Source organism: Triticum urartu, chromosome 7 (genome assembly GCF_003073215.2).
Source record: "Triticum urartu cultivar G1812 chromosome 7, Tu2.1, whole genome shotgun sequence".
Classification (NCBI taxonomy): domain Eukaryota; kingdom Viridiplantae; phylum Streptophyta; class Magnoliopsida; order Poales; family Poaceae; genus Triticum; species Triticum urartu.
In genome coordinates, this window is record NC_053028.1 from 676,130,157 (window position 1) to 676,144,761 (window position 14,605).

The following is a 14,605-nucleotide window of genomic DNA, read 5'->3' on the forward strand; positions in this document are numbered from 1 at the left end:
GAGCATATACTCAAAATGTCTGGGTATAATAATCACTTGATTCAATTGGGAGTTAATCTTCTGGATGATTGCGTCATTGACAGAATTCTCCAATCACTGCCACCAAGCTACAAGAGCTTCGTGATGAACTATAATATGCAAGGGATGAACAAGACTATTCCCGAGCTCTTCGCAATGCTGGAAGCTGCGGAGGTAGAAATCAAGAAGGAGCATCAGGTGTTGATGGTTAACAAAACCACTAGTTTCAAGAAAAAGGGCAAAGGGAAGAAGAAGGGGAACTTCAAGAAGAACGGCAAGCAAGTTGCTGCTCAGGAGAAGGAACCCAAGTCTGGACCTAAGCCTGAAACTGAGTGCTTCTACTGCAAGCAGACTGGTCACTGGAAGCGGAACTGCCCCAAGTATTTGGCGGATAAGAAGGATGGCAAGGTGAACAAAGGTATATGTGATATACATGTTATTGATGTGTACCTTACTAGAGCTCGCAGTAGCACCTGGGTATTTGATACTGGTTCTGTTGCTAATATTTGCAACTCGAAACAGGGACTACGGAATAAGCGGGCACTGGCAAAGGACGAGGTGACGATGCGCGTGGGAAACGGTTCCAAAGTCGATGTGATCGCGGTCGGCACGCTACCTCTACATCTACCTTCGGGATTAATATTAGACCTAAATAATTGTTATTTGGTGCCAGCTTGAGCATGAACATTATATCTGGATCTTGTTTAATGCGAGACGGTTATTCATTTAAATCAGAGAATAATGGTTGTTCTATTTATATGAGTAATATCTTTTATGGTCATGCACCCTTGAAGAGTGGTCTATTCTTATTGAATCTCGATAGTAGTAATACACATATTCATAATGTTGAAGCCAAAAGATGCAGAGTTGATAATGAAAGTGCAACTTATTTGTGGCACTGTCGTTTAGGTCATATCGGTATAAAGCGCATGAAGAAACTCCATACTGATGGACTTTTGGAACCACTTGATTATGAATCACTTGGTACTTGCGAACCGTGCCTCATGGGCAAGATGACTAAAACACCGTTCTCTGGTACTATGGAGAGAGCAACAGATTTGTTGGAAATCATACATACCGATGTATGTGGTCCGATGAATATTGAGGCTCGTGGCGGATATCGTTATTTTCTCACCTTCACAGATGATTTAAGCAGATATGGATATATCTACTTAATGAAACATAAGTCTGAAACATTTGAAAAGTTCAAAGAATTTCAGAGTGAAGTTGAAAATCATCGTAACAAGAAAATAAAGTTTCTACGATCTGATCGTGGAGGAGAATATTTGAGTTACGAGTTTGGTGTACATTTGAAAAACTGTGGAATAGTTTCGCAACTCACGCCACCCGGAACACCACAGCGTAATGGTGTGTCCGAACGTCGTAATCGTACTTTACTAGATATGGTGCGATCTATGATGTCTCTTACTGATTTACCGCTATCGTTTTGGGGTTATGCTCTAGAGACGGCTGCATTCACGTTAAATAGGGTACCATCAAAATCCGTTGAGACGATGCCTTATGAACTGTGGTTTGGCAAGAAACCAAAGTTGTCATTTCTTAAAGTTTGGGGCTGCGATGCTTATGTGAAAAAGCTTCAACCTGATAAGCTCGAACCCAAATCGGAGAAATGTGTCTTCATAGGATACCCAAAGGAAACTGTTGGGTACACCTTCTATCACAGATCCGAAGGCAAGACATTCGTTGCTAAGAATGGATCCTTTCTAGAGAAGGAGTTTCTCTCGAAAGAAGTGAGTGGGAGGAAAGTAGAACTTGACGAGGTAACTGTACCTGCTCCCTTACTGGAAAGTAGTTCATCACAGAAAACTGTTTCAGTGACACCTACACCAGTTAGTGAGGAAGCCAATGATAATAATCATGAAACTTCAGATCAAGATACTACTGAACCTCGTAGATCAACCAGAGTAAGATCCGCACCAGAGTGGTACGGTAATCCTGTTCTGGAAGTCATGCTACTAGATCATGATGAACCTACGAACTATGAAGAAGCGATGGTGAGCCCAGATTCCGCAAAGTGGCTTGAAGCCATGAAATCTGAGATGGGATCCATGTATGAGAACAAAGTATGGACTTTGGTTGACTTGCCCGATGATCGGCAAGCAATTGAGAATAAATGGATCTTTAAGAAGAAGACTGACGCTGATGGTAATGTTACTGTCTACAAAGCTCGACTTGTCACAAAAGGTTTTCGGCAAGTTCAAGGGATTGACTACGATGAGACCTTCTCACCCGTAGCGATGCTTAAGTCCGTCCGAATCATGTTAGCGATTGCCGCATTTTATGATTATGAAATTTGGCAGATGGATGTCAAAACTGCATTCCTGAATGGATTTCTGGAAGAAGAGTTGTATATGATGCAACCGGAAGGTTTTGTCGATCCAAAGGGAGCTAACAAAGTGTGCAAGCTCCAGCGATCCATTTATGGACTGGTGCAAGCCTCTCGGAGTTGGAATAAACGTTTTGATAGTGTGATCAAAGCATTTGGTTTTATACAGACTTTCGGAGAAGCCTGTATTTACAAGAAAGTGAGTGGGAGCTCTGTAGCATTTCTGATATTATATGTGGATGACATATTGCCGATTGGAAATGATATAGAATTTCTAGATAGCATAAAGGGATACTTGAATAAAAGTTTTTCAATGAAAGACCTCGGTGAAGCTGCTTACATATTAGGCATTAAGATCTATAGAGATAGATCAAGACGCTTAATTGGACTTTCACAAAGCACATACCTTGACAAAATTTTGAAGAAGTTCAAAATGGATCAAGCAAAGAAAGGGTTCTTGCCTGTGTTACAAGGTGTGAAGTTGAGTAAGACTCAATGCCCGACCACTGCAGAAGATAGAGAGAATATGAAAGATGTTCCCTATGCATCAGCCGTAGTATCTATCATGTATGCAATGCTGTGTACCAGACCTGATGTGTGCCTTGCTATAAGTTTAGCAGGGAGGTACCAAAGTAATCCAGGAGTGGATCACTGGACAGCGGTCAAGAACATCCTGAAATACCTGAAAAGGACTAAGGATATGTTTCTCGTATATGGAGGTGACAAAGAGCTCACCATAAAAGGTTACGTTGATGCAAGCTTTGACACTGATCCGGACGATTCTAAATCGCAAACCGGATACGTGTTTACATTAAACGGTGGAGCTGTCAGTTGGTGCAGTTCTAAACAAAGCGTCGTAGCGGGATCTACATGTCAAGCGGAGTACATAGCTGCTTCAGAAGCAGCAAACGAAGGAGTCTGGATGAAGGAGTTCATATCCGATCTTGGTGTCATACCTAATGCATCGGGTCCAATGAAAATCTTTTGTGACAATACTGGTGCAATTGCCTTGGCAAAGGAATCCAGATTTCACAAAAGGACCAAACACATCAAGAGACGCTTCAAGTCCATCCGGGATCTAGTCCAGGTGGGAGACATAGAGATTTGCAAGATACATACGGATCTGAATGTTGCAGACCCGTTGACTAAGCCTCTTCCACGAGCAAAACATGATCAGCACCAAGGCTCCATGGGTGTTAGAATCATTACAGTGTAATCTAGATTATTGACTCTAGTGCAAGTGGGAGACTGAAGGAAATATGCCCTAGAGGCAATAATAAAGTTATTATTTATTTCCTTATAATCATGATAAATGTTTATTATTCATGCTAGAATTGTATTAACCGGAAACATAATACATGTGTGAATACATAGACAAACAAAGTGTCACTAGTATGCCTCTACTTGACTAGCTCGTTAAACAAAGATGGTTATGTTTCCTGACCATGAACAATGAGTTGTTTGATTAACGAGGTCACATCATTAGTTGAATGATCTGATTGACATGACCCATTCCATTAGCTTAGCACCCGATCGTTTAGTATGTTGCTATTGCTTTCTTCATGACATATACATGTTCCTATGACTATGAGATTATGCAACTCCCGTTTGCCGGAGGAACACTTTGGGTGCTACCAAACGTCACAACGTAACTGGGTGATTATAAAGGAGCATTACAGGTGTCTCCAAAGGTAGATGTTGGGTTGGCGTATTTCGAGATTAGGATTTGTCACTCCGATTGTCGGAGAGGTATCTCTGGGCCCTCTCGGTAATACACATCACATAAGCCTTGCAAGCATTACAACTAATATGTTAGTTGTGAGATGATGTATTACGGAACGAGCAAAGAGACTTGCCGGTAACGAGATTGAACTAGGTATTGGATACCGACGATCGAATCTCGGGCAAGTAACATACCGATGACAAAGGGAACAACGTATGTTGTTATGCGGTCTGACCGATAAAGATCTTCGTAGAATATGTAGGAGCCAATATGGGCATCCAGGTCCCGCTATTGGTTATTGACCGGAGACGTGTCTCGGTCATGTCTACATTGTTCTCGAACCCGTAGGGTCCGCACGCTTAAGGTTACGATGACAGTTATATTATGAGTTTATGCATTTTGATGTACCGAAGGTTGTTCGGAGTCCCGGATGTGATCACGGACATGACGAGGAGTCTCGAAATGGTCGAGACGTAAAGATTGATATATTGGAAGCCTATGTTTGGACATCGGAAGTGTTCCGGGTGAAATCGGGATTTTACCGGGTTACCGGGAGGTTACCGGAACCCCCCGGGAGCCATATGGGCCTTCATGGGCCTTAGTGGAAAGGAGAAAGGGGCAGCCCAAGGTGGCTGCGCACCTTCCCCCTCCCCTAGTCCTATTAGGACTAGGAGAAGGTGGCCGGCCCCCCTCTCTCTCTTTCCCCCCTTGGGAATCCTAGTTGGAATAGGATTGGGGGGGGAGTCCTACTCCCGGAAGGAGTAGGACTCCTCCTGCGCCCTCCTCCTTGGCCGGCGCCCCCCTCCCCTTGGCTCCTTTATATACTGAGGCAGAGGCACCCCAGAAACACACAAGTTGATCCACGTGATCTATTCCTTAGCCGTGTGCGGTGCCCCCTGCCACCATATTCCTCGATAATACTGTAGCGGAGTTTAGGCGAAGCCCTGCTGCTGTAGTTCATCAAGATCGTCACCACGCCGTCGTGCTGACGGAACTCTTCCCCGACACTTTGCTGGATCGGAGTCCGGGGATCGTCATCGAGCTGAACGTGTGCTCGAACTCGGAGGTGCCGGAGTTTCGGTGCTTGATCGGTTGGATCGTGAAGACGTACGACTACTTCCTCTACGTCGTGTCAGCGCTTCCGCAGTCGGTCTGCGTTGGGTACGTAGATAACACTCTCCCCTCTCGTTGCAATGCATCACATGATCTTGCGTGTGCGTAGGAAATTTTTTGAAATTACTACGAAACCCAACACATTCCCCATCAGTGGCATCATGATCTAGGTCTATGCGTAGATGTATATGTACGAGTAGAACACAAAGAAGCTGTGGGCGTTGATGGTCAAATTGCTTATTTCCTTTGTCTTATTTGGATTCGACGGTATTGTGGGATGAAGCGGCTCGGACCAACCTTACTTGTCCACGCACTAGAGACCGGTTTCATTGACAAACATGCTACTTGTATTGCATAAAAGTGGTTTTGCAGGTGTTTGTCTCTCCCACCTTAGTTGAATCTGATTTGACAACAACGGTCCTTGTAGAAGGTTAAAAGGCAACTTGTATATCACTGTTGTGGTTTTGGTAGATAAGAACGGTTCTTATAGTTTTCCCTAGCAGCCATGTAAAAATGGCAACAACAAAGTAGATGACGTCTAACTTGTTTTTGCAGGGCATATTGTGATGTGGTTTTGCCAAAACATGATGTGATATATGTTGATGTACGAGATGATTATATTTTGTAATAGGTTCACGATTTGCATGTCGATGAGTACGGCAACCGGCAGGAGCCATAGGCTTGTCTTTAATTTATTATATGACATGCGTGTCTATTATTAAACGCCATGTAATTGCTTTGCTTTATCGCTATCAGTTAGCAATAGCCGTAGAAGCAATAGTTGGCGAGACAACCACAAGACGACATGATGAAGGAGATCATGATGATGGAGATCATGGTGTCACGCCGGTGACAGCGGAGATCATGTCGGTGCTTTGGAGATGGAAATCAAAAGCACAAGATGATAATGGCCATATAATGTCATATATTTTGATTGCATGTGTTGTTTATCTTTTATGCATCTTATTTTGCTTAGGACGATGGTGGCACTATAAGATGATCCCTTTACTTAATTTCAAGATAAAAGTGTTCTCCCTTAGTATGCACCGTTGCGAAAGTTCATTGTTTCGAAGCACCACATGATGATCGGGTGTGATAGACTCTACATTCGCATACAACTGATATAAGCCAGTTTTACACATGCAAAATACTTGGGTTAAACTTGACGAGCCTAGCATGTACATACATGGCCTCGGAACACGGAGGACCGAAAGGTCGAACATGAGTCATATAGCAGATATGATCAACATGGAGATGTTCATCATTCATGACGACCCCATCTCACGTGATGATAGGACATGAGTAGTTGATTTGGATTATGTAACACTTAGACAACTTGAGGGATGTTGATTTAAGTGGGAGTTCAGTAATAATTTGATTAACTGAACCAATTATCATGAATATAGTCTAAATGTCTTCGCAAATTATGTTGTAGATCAATGGCTCGTGTTATAGCTCCCCTGAATTTTAATGTGTTCCTATAGAAAGCTAAGTTGAAAGATGATGGAAGCAACTACGTGGACTGGGTCCGTAATTTGAGGATTTTCCTCACTGCTGCACAGAAGGCTTATGTCCTTGATGCACCGCTAGGTGTGCCACCCACTTCCGAAAAGCTGGACGCTATAAGCGTCCGGTAGACTAGAAGTGATGACTACACGATAGTTCAGTGCACCATACTTTACGGCTTAGAGCAACTCTAGCAGACCCCGCAAAACGCCCCGTCCCACAAAATAACCGCCAAATTGCGGGTCGGGGCTAAAAAATCTGCACGAGCAGACCCCGCAAAATGCCCCGGCCTGCAGAAAATTTTGCGGGGCGCAACAAATCTTCTCCCCCAACCTCTATCTTCACGGGTTGGGAGGCCGACCCGAGCTCAACCCCCATCCGGCACGAGATTTGGCGGGAGGGACATTTCCGCGCCCCCTTTCCCGCTCCCCGCACCCTCCGTCACCATTGCCCCCCCCTCTGAAAGCTCCGGTCGCTCCTCCTCGGTCGTCCCTCACCGCCATGGACGACCCCATGCTGTCCCCCATCACCGTCGAGGTCGCGCACGCCCCTTCCCCTCGGGCGGATCTCGTCGCCGGCCATGTAGGCCCTGCCGGCGTCACCCAAGCACACGCCACGCCTACCCGCAAGCGGCAGGGCAACGTGCTTGTGCAGGGCGGGAATCCAGCTGCTCTCGTCGTGATGGCCCGCGCTCCGGGCGCCAATGCCGCTGTGCGATCCCGGCCGGCGGCGGAGAAGGCCGGCAAGGCCGCGGGCGCAAAGCGAAGGAAGGTTCCGACTTCAAGGAACAAATCTTCTTCAACCTCTCACTCCATCCCCCCGCAAGGAGGTGCTCCAGCGATGCCGTTCAACAATGCCGCTCCCCCCATGAGCGAGGTGTTCGACGAAATGGTCGGAAGGTATATCTCTTCGGACTTTGGTGATTCTCTTTCATTTTCGCCATTGTTTTTCGATAGCTCGTGACTTGTTATCGTTCGATATAGCGGTGGTTCGAACAATGCAACAACCGAGTTCGTGAACTTGTTGGACACGAACGCGGTTGACATTGATCAAGCCCCTTTCGAACCTTTCGACTACAATGAAACGGAGGGCGGCGTGGACAATCATGGTTGTGCGGACGACTTGGCAGAGATCGAAGCGGAAGCGTTTGAGAATTCACAAGCAAAAGCTGGGAAAAGCCAAAGATCGAAGAACTACACCATCTTGGAAGATCAAGCTTTGATCAAAGCATGGAGTGCGGTGTCTCTTGATGCATGCACGGGTACTAATCAAACCGCCAAGAGATATTGGCAAAGGATCGAAGATCAATACTTACACATTATGAAAAACTACCCCAACAAGACTCCACGCACATTTCGGTCGCATCAAGGTCGTTGGGAGAACATCAAGCCTATGTGCAGCCGTTGGGCAGCTTGCTTGGAGCAAGTACGCAATGCACCTCCAAGTGGCACCGTGGAGTCCGACTATGTGAGTTTGCTTTGCCTTTGTTCAAGTTGTGCATCATCATAATGTATCATGAAAAATGATTGCATCACCTTGTTCGCATTGTGTAGGACAAGATTGCTCAACATAGATACAAGGACATGGAAGCTTCGGAAGGCAGATTCTTCAAATTAGAGCATTGTTGGGAGTTGCTCCAAAAGTGCGACAAGTGGAAGTTGATCGACAAAGAGTCCCCACAAAAGAGAGGCTCACTTACAAACATGGATGAAGATGAGGATGATGATGGCCCAAGAAATTTGAACAAGCCCGATGGCGACAAGAAGACTAGAGAGAAGATAAAGAGAGAGCAAGAAGCATCGAGCTTGAGGGAGAAGATTGATGCCATGGTGCAATCAAACGAGTTAATGTTGTTGAAGTCGTTGGAGATCAAGAAAGAATTGGTCGAAAAGAAGGCAAAAGAGAAGCAAGAAAATGGCAAATGCTCAAGGAAGAGGGGCTGCGCAGAGCTGCCATTGAGGAGAGAAAAGTACGCGCCTCTGAAAATAAATCGCTGTCATTGTTGCTCGCCGAAGAGAACAAGATCATGTTAATGAACCACAATGACATGGACGACGTCACCAAAACATGGCATGATATGGCAAGGAGAGAGATCTTGAAGAGGAGAATGGTCGCCTCGGCCGGTCCATCTGACAGTTCCGGTGATGTTTTCTCTGCTCCATACGGTGGCAATGTGGATGATTTCAGTGCGGGAGTTGGAACAAGCGACGGAGGTGGCTACGGTGGCGCCGATGAACTTCAAGATGGACTCCATGGCTCCGAGTGAAGATCGACCCCCAAGATGATGCCGGACATGGGCGCATACCTTTGCATGCCCTCTTTTGCGGAATGAACTTCGCTTTTATTCGCACGCAAACTGTTTATGTATTTGAATTTGAATTTGTTTGTGAAACCCTATGACAAATTTCAGATTTGCAGTTTTTTCTGTTTGCGGGTCGTTGCGCTGTTGCCCGAGCAAAACCCGCATAGCCGACCCGTAAAAAAGCATATTTCATGAATATACTTTTTTACGGGTCCGTTTGGGGGGTCTGCATCTGTGCTAGCCCTCGCCGGCCCGCAAAAGCGGTTTTGCGCGAACTGCAAACGCGTTTTGCGGGGTCTGCTAGAGTTGTTCTTAGAGTCGGGGCTCTAAAGACGTTTTGAGCACCACAGAGCATATGAGATGTTTCAGGAGCTGAAATTGGTATTTCAAGCTCATGCCCAAGTTGAGAGGTATGACACCTCCAACAAGTTCTTTTGATGGAGGTAATGAATTTCGTCTGATTTTTATGAAATCTGTCGTGTTTGCATTAATTTTGTCCGTTTAATTCAAACAGTGGTTGGAATGTATGCGAACAACGTTGAATAGCCGGCTTCAGCATCAATGTCCGTTGAATGCCCCCCCTGTCCGCAGACGGATGTCAGAGCAAATTTGATGGTAAGCGTTGGAGATGCCCTTAGTTACCTTTTTTTGCGGGAATGATGCCCTTGGTTACTCCCTCAATTTTTTTATACAAGGTCACTATCAAAAATACATATTACATCTATACAAGATCATCAACACTAAACGAGACAAAAATTAATGACTCGTAATACAAACTACACATTTTGTAGCCATATATTATTGCTACTTTTGTTTATGAGCGGACACACACTAGTGCAGAACCGGGCAATAGCACCGGCTCGTAAGGCCCTTTAGTGCCGGTTCGGTAACCGGCACTGAAGTGTGGGCACTAAAGCCCCCCCCCCTTTAGTATCGGTTCAGCACGAACCGGTGCTAAAGGGCAACCACGTGGCACGAGCCAGCTCCGGGGGCCGGGAGCCCTTTAGTACCGGTTGGTAACACCAACCCGTACTAAATGTTTATGGGTTTTTGTTTTATTTTTTATTTTTCATTTAAATTTGTGTTATCAATTTAATTTAGGATTGTTTTACGTTATAATGAGTTGTTATACTTGATATATATATATATATACTTGATCACTTAGCTAGGATCCATCTAGTTCAAACTAATTTGCGGTTTCTTTTCTAAATGATATATATAATATTAATAACTCATCATCATCATCATCACATATTAATAAATAAATAAACTCTTGCATCATATCATCACCAACAACAGTATATATATACTAGCTAGCTAAAAATCATCGTAGTCGTCATTAATTACCACTATTTATTCATCATAGTCATTACCGCTATCTAATCATCACCAACACTAGCTAGCTTAAAGAAGAAACATTCACTTGTAACAGAAACAAAAATATCATCGAGTTCAACATGGTCATGATATTATAAGCGTTCACAAGCAAATCATTATTTGAGATTAATTAAGTTCAGGACAATACGGACATGAGAGAGGACAAGTACTAAGAGCATGAACTAGCTAAATCATTCCTGCTGCTCCCTCTCAGGTAGAATAGCATAGAACATGTATAGCTCTCCTGATTCATCATACTGGAGCATGCAGATGAATCTGTCTCCTAATCTTGGGTTGCGCTTCTCCTTGCTGTCCCCTAGTACTTCTCTGCGATCGTTAACAATTTTGCTCCAATCTTTCACTATTAAGCATTTTTCGCTTTCAGAAATCCTGAATGCACTCATGTGCAATGTAGGAAATCTTGGTCGTAAGCTAACCATTGACATGCGACCTTTTGTCTCGATCCACTGAGGCACAACTGTCATCGGAAGTCCCTGTTGAAGAACATTGTATAGTAATTAATATACTTAGTAATGAAAGTTTAGCTTCAAAAATAATGTATGCAAAAGATGCACTAAGGACAAATAGTAAAAGTCTTACCATCTTTCGATTATAGATGTGACCGTAGTTCAATACGATCACTATTGGTCGCATGTTTTGAGTACTAACATTTCTAAGTTCAGGAAGAAAATTTGTCTTGACAGTATGAAGATCCTCAAGCCATGAAACATAATGACTTATCTCCTCGCAGTTGAGTTGAGCCCCGGGGCAATAGTAGGTCATGTCTACCAAGCGCCGGACATGTTTGCTTGAGCCGAAATAAGCTGACAATACAAATTAGTTGTCAACTATTTTTGAATAAATTGTATCAAAGACATAAACATATGCATGCATGGTTGAGAAAAACTTACATAATGATAGAACTGGAGGCGTTTGCACATCGACCCAGATGTCTATATTACCTTCAATATCATCTTCCGGACGAATATCAAAGGTGATAACCATATCAGGCTCAAATGCATAAGCCTTGCATAGTGCTTGCCAAGTTTTGTATTCAAAATGGGTGTATGTGTCTTCATTATATAATTTGACGTTGAAAGTATACCCATGCTCGGTCTTCAAGTAAACTCTCTTTACCTCCATATCATTTATAGCACTAAAACCTATCTTATCCAAGACAAAAATTCTTGCATGGCAGGGGATGCGCTAGTAGAATAGTGAAAATTTAAAATTATAAGTTGAAGCAAATGAAGCATAAGTAATGCTTTAAAATTATAAGTTGAAGCAAATGAAGCATAAGTTTTGCATTCAAATAATAATTGTCGTTGTGACTTACTGTATCCACTTCAAATGTCTCATCCAGCTTGATGCTGAAGCGCCTACCATTAACAAGGAAATTTCTGTCGCATAGGCCGCGCTGGTCTTCACAGTGTTCGCACATAATGAAATCTTTTTCGTCGTCAGATGACATTTCCTATGTTCATATAGGTGAAACATTAAACACTTATTACTATCTAACATTAATTAATATCTAGCCAATTCAAATATATATATTCATCTAACATTTGACATTAATATATCTAACTATATTCATCTCTAACAATTGACATTACTATATATTTAACTTTTCTATCTAATTCATCTAACAGACATTAATCTAACATTTATATAAACTAAAATATATAAAAAATTAAATAAACAGAAAAACTCATTAACAAATAATATTTTAATTAGATCATCAAATCTCAGATACCTAAATTTTCTTACTAAAAATAAACTAGTTATATTAATTATTCAACTAGTTCAAATCTAATATACCTAAATAAACTAGTTCGACAATTTTCTTACTAAAAATAAACTAGTTATATTAATTATTCAACTAGTTCAAATCTCATATACCTAGCTAATTAATATCTAGCTATATTCATCTCTAACAATTGACATTAATATATATTTAACTTTTCTATCTAGCTAATTCATCTAACATTCGACATTAATCTAACATTCGATCATCTAATTAACTTTTCTAAAAAACAGAAAACAGAAAATAAGTAAAAAGATGTGTGTGTGTATGTGTGTGTGTGTGTATGTGTGGGTATATATGTGTGTGTATGTGTGTATGTGTCTGTGTGCCGCCCCGTACGCCGCCGCCCCGTACGTATGAGCGGGGGCGCCGACGTACAAGGCGGGGGCGGTGGCGTACGTACGGGTGCGCGCGGCACGGGTGCGACAGAGAGACGTACGGGACCGCGGCGACGACGACGGACGGCGGCGGCGTTCGGGGCGGCGGCGCGAGACGACGACGACGACGGGCGGTGGCGGGGACAACGACGACGACAGACGACGGGCGACGGGGGGCGACGACGGGATCAAGCGGCGCGCGGCGATGTCTCGCGAGAGAGGTTGGAGAAGTGAGGAGATGTAACTGAAATTTTCGTAAGTGCTATATATATAGGATAGGCCTTTAGTACCGGTTGGTGGCTCCAACCGGTACTAAAGGGTGGTCTTTAGTACCGATTGGAGCCACCAACCGGTACTAAAGGCCTTGCGCTGCCTTCCCGCGGTGCACAAAGTTTAGTCCCACCTCGCCGGGCGAAGGGCAGCCGCACTGATTTATAAACCCAGCCGCGGCTGCCTCTTTGAACTCCTCTATATAGCAGGCTTGTGGGCCTAATTTCTGCGCGCTGTCCTGTGAGTTTGCTGGGCCTTTAGGGCCTGTAATTGCACGCCCGTGGCCTAGCAGGCCCACATGGCAGCGCCCCAATTTTTTATAGTTTTTTTCTTTTCTGCTTTATTTTCTTCTATTTATTTCTGCGTAGTTTTTTGTATAGTTTTTTCTTTTCTGTTATATTTATTTTCTTCTATTTATTTGTGAGTAGTTTTTCATCTAGTTTGCCAAAATTCAACATTTTCAGAGTTCATTTTGTAGTGATTTTTAATTTCACGGTCATTTTGTAAACAAATGAAAAATAGCAAATATAATTTTTTTTCTTTTCTGCTTTATTTTTTCTTCTATTTATTTCTGAGTAGTTTTTTTCCTTTTCTGCTATATTTATTTTCTTCTATTTATTTCCGAGTAGTTTTTTATATAGTTTTTTTCTTTTCTGCTATAGTTTTTTTCTTTTCTGCTTTATTTATTTTTTTCTATTCATTTCTTTTTGTATACCATGCCAAGTTGATGGTTAAAACTTGATGGTCAAAGTCTGGAGTTATAAGCAAAGTTTAAAAAAATGAAATGCCGAAGTGCAACTAGTTTTTGCCATAACAGAAGAAGTCCGGAGTTGTAATAAGTTATTAAAAATAAAAAAGAGGTGCAATGCTCGTTAATTAGCTTCAAGCCTTTCGGAATAGTGTAAACTGCACTGCACATAGCTCCGTGCAGTCTACCATATTCCTCAAGGCTTGAAGCTAAGCAACGTGAGCATTGAGCCTCTTCTTCATCGTCTCTGCACTCAAGGCTTATAAACCGCTCCTAGTCCCTCTCTCTTCGCGAGGTGGGACTAAAAAACAGCTTACTAAGAAACTGTAGTACTGGTTCATGCCATGAACCGGTACTAAAGGTGCTCGTGGGGCCCCAGCCTTACCTGACACAACCTCATTAGTACCAGTTCGTGGCACGAACTGGTGCTAAAGGTTCGCCACAAACCGGTACTAAAGAGCTCCTCCCACCTAGCAGTTGGAACCGGTACTAAAGAGCTCCTCCCGCCTAGCAGTTGAATGGTGCATACTGAATGCACAAAAAGTCTGGAGTTGTAATAAATTTAAAAAAATGAAATGCCTTTGTAACAGATGAGTTTAATTTCGTCAGAAACCCGAATACTTCGAAAGAGATTGTTCAGTTTGTAAACGAAGTGCATCCAGTTTTTGCCGTAACCCTCTCTACTTTTTTAAACATGATATGTGGATGAAATGATGATACCATGCCAAGTTTTAACTTTTTCAGAGTTCATTTGTAGTCTTATATTTGGGTGCATACTGAACGCAAAAAATATAAGAGCATTTAGATCATGACCTTATATTTCTTTACAGTCTGAATTGTCAATATGATCTTATACATTAAAAATATTTTAATCATCAATGATCTTTGTGTGTACAATCTGAATTGTCAATATAAGTCCTCAACGATTTATAAACCGATGAAGACTCATATTGCGGCCACAAATTCTACACATAGAGTTCAATGAAGACCAAGTGCTTGTGATAGTTTGAGAAATAATAT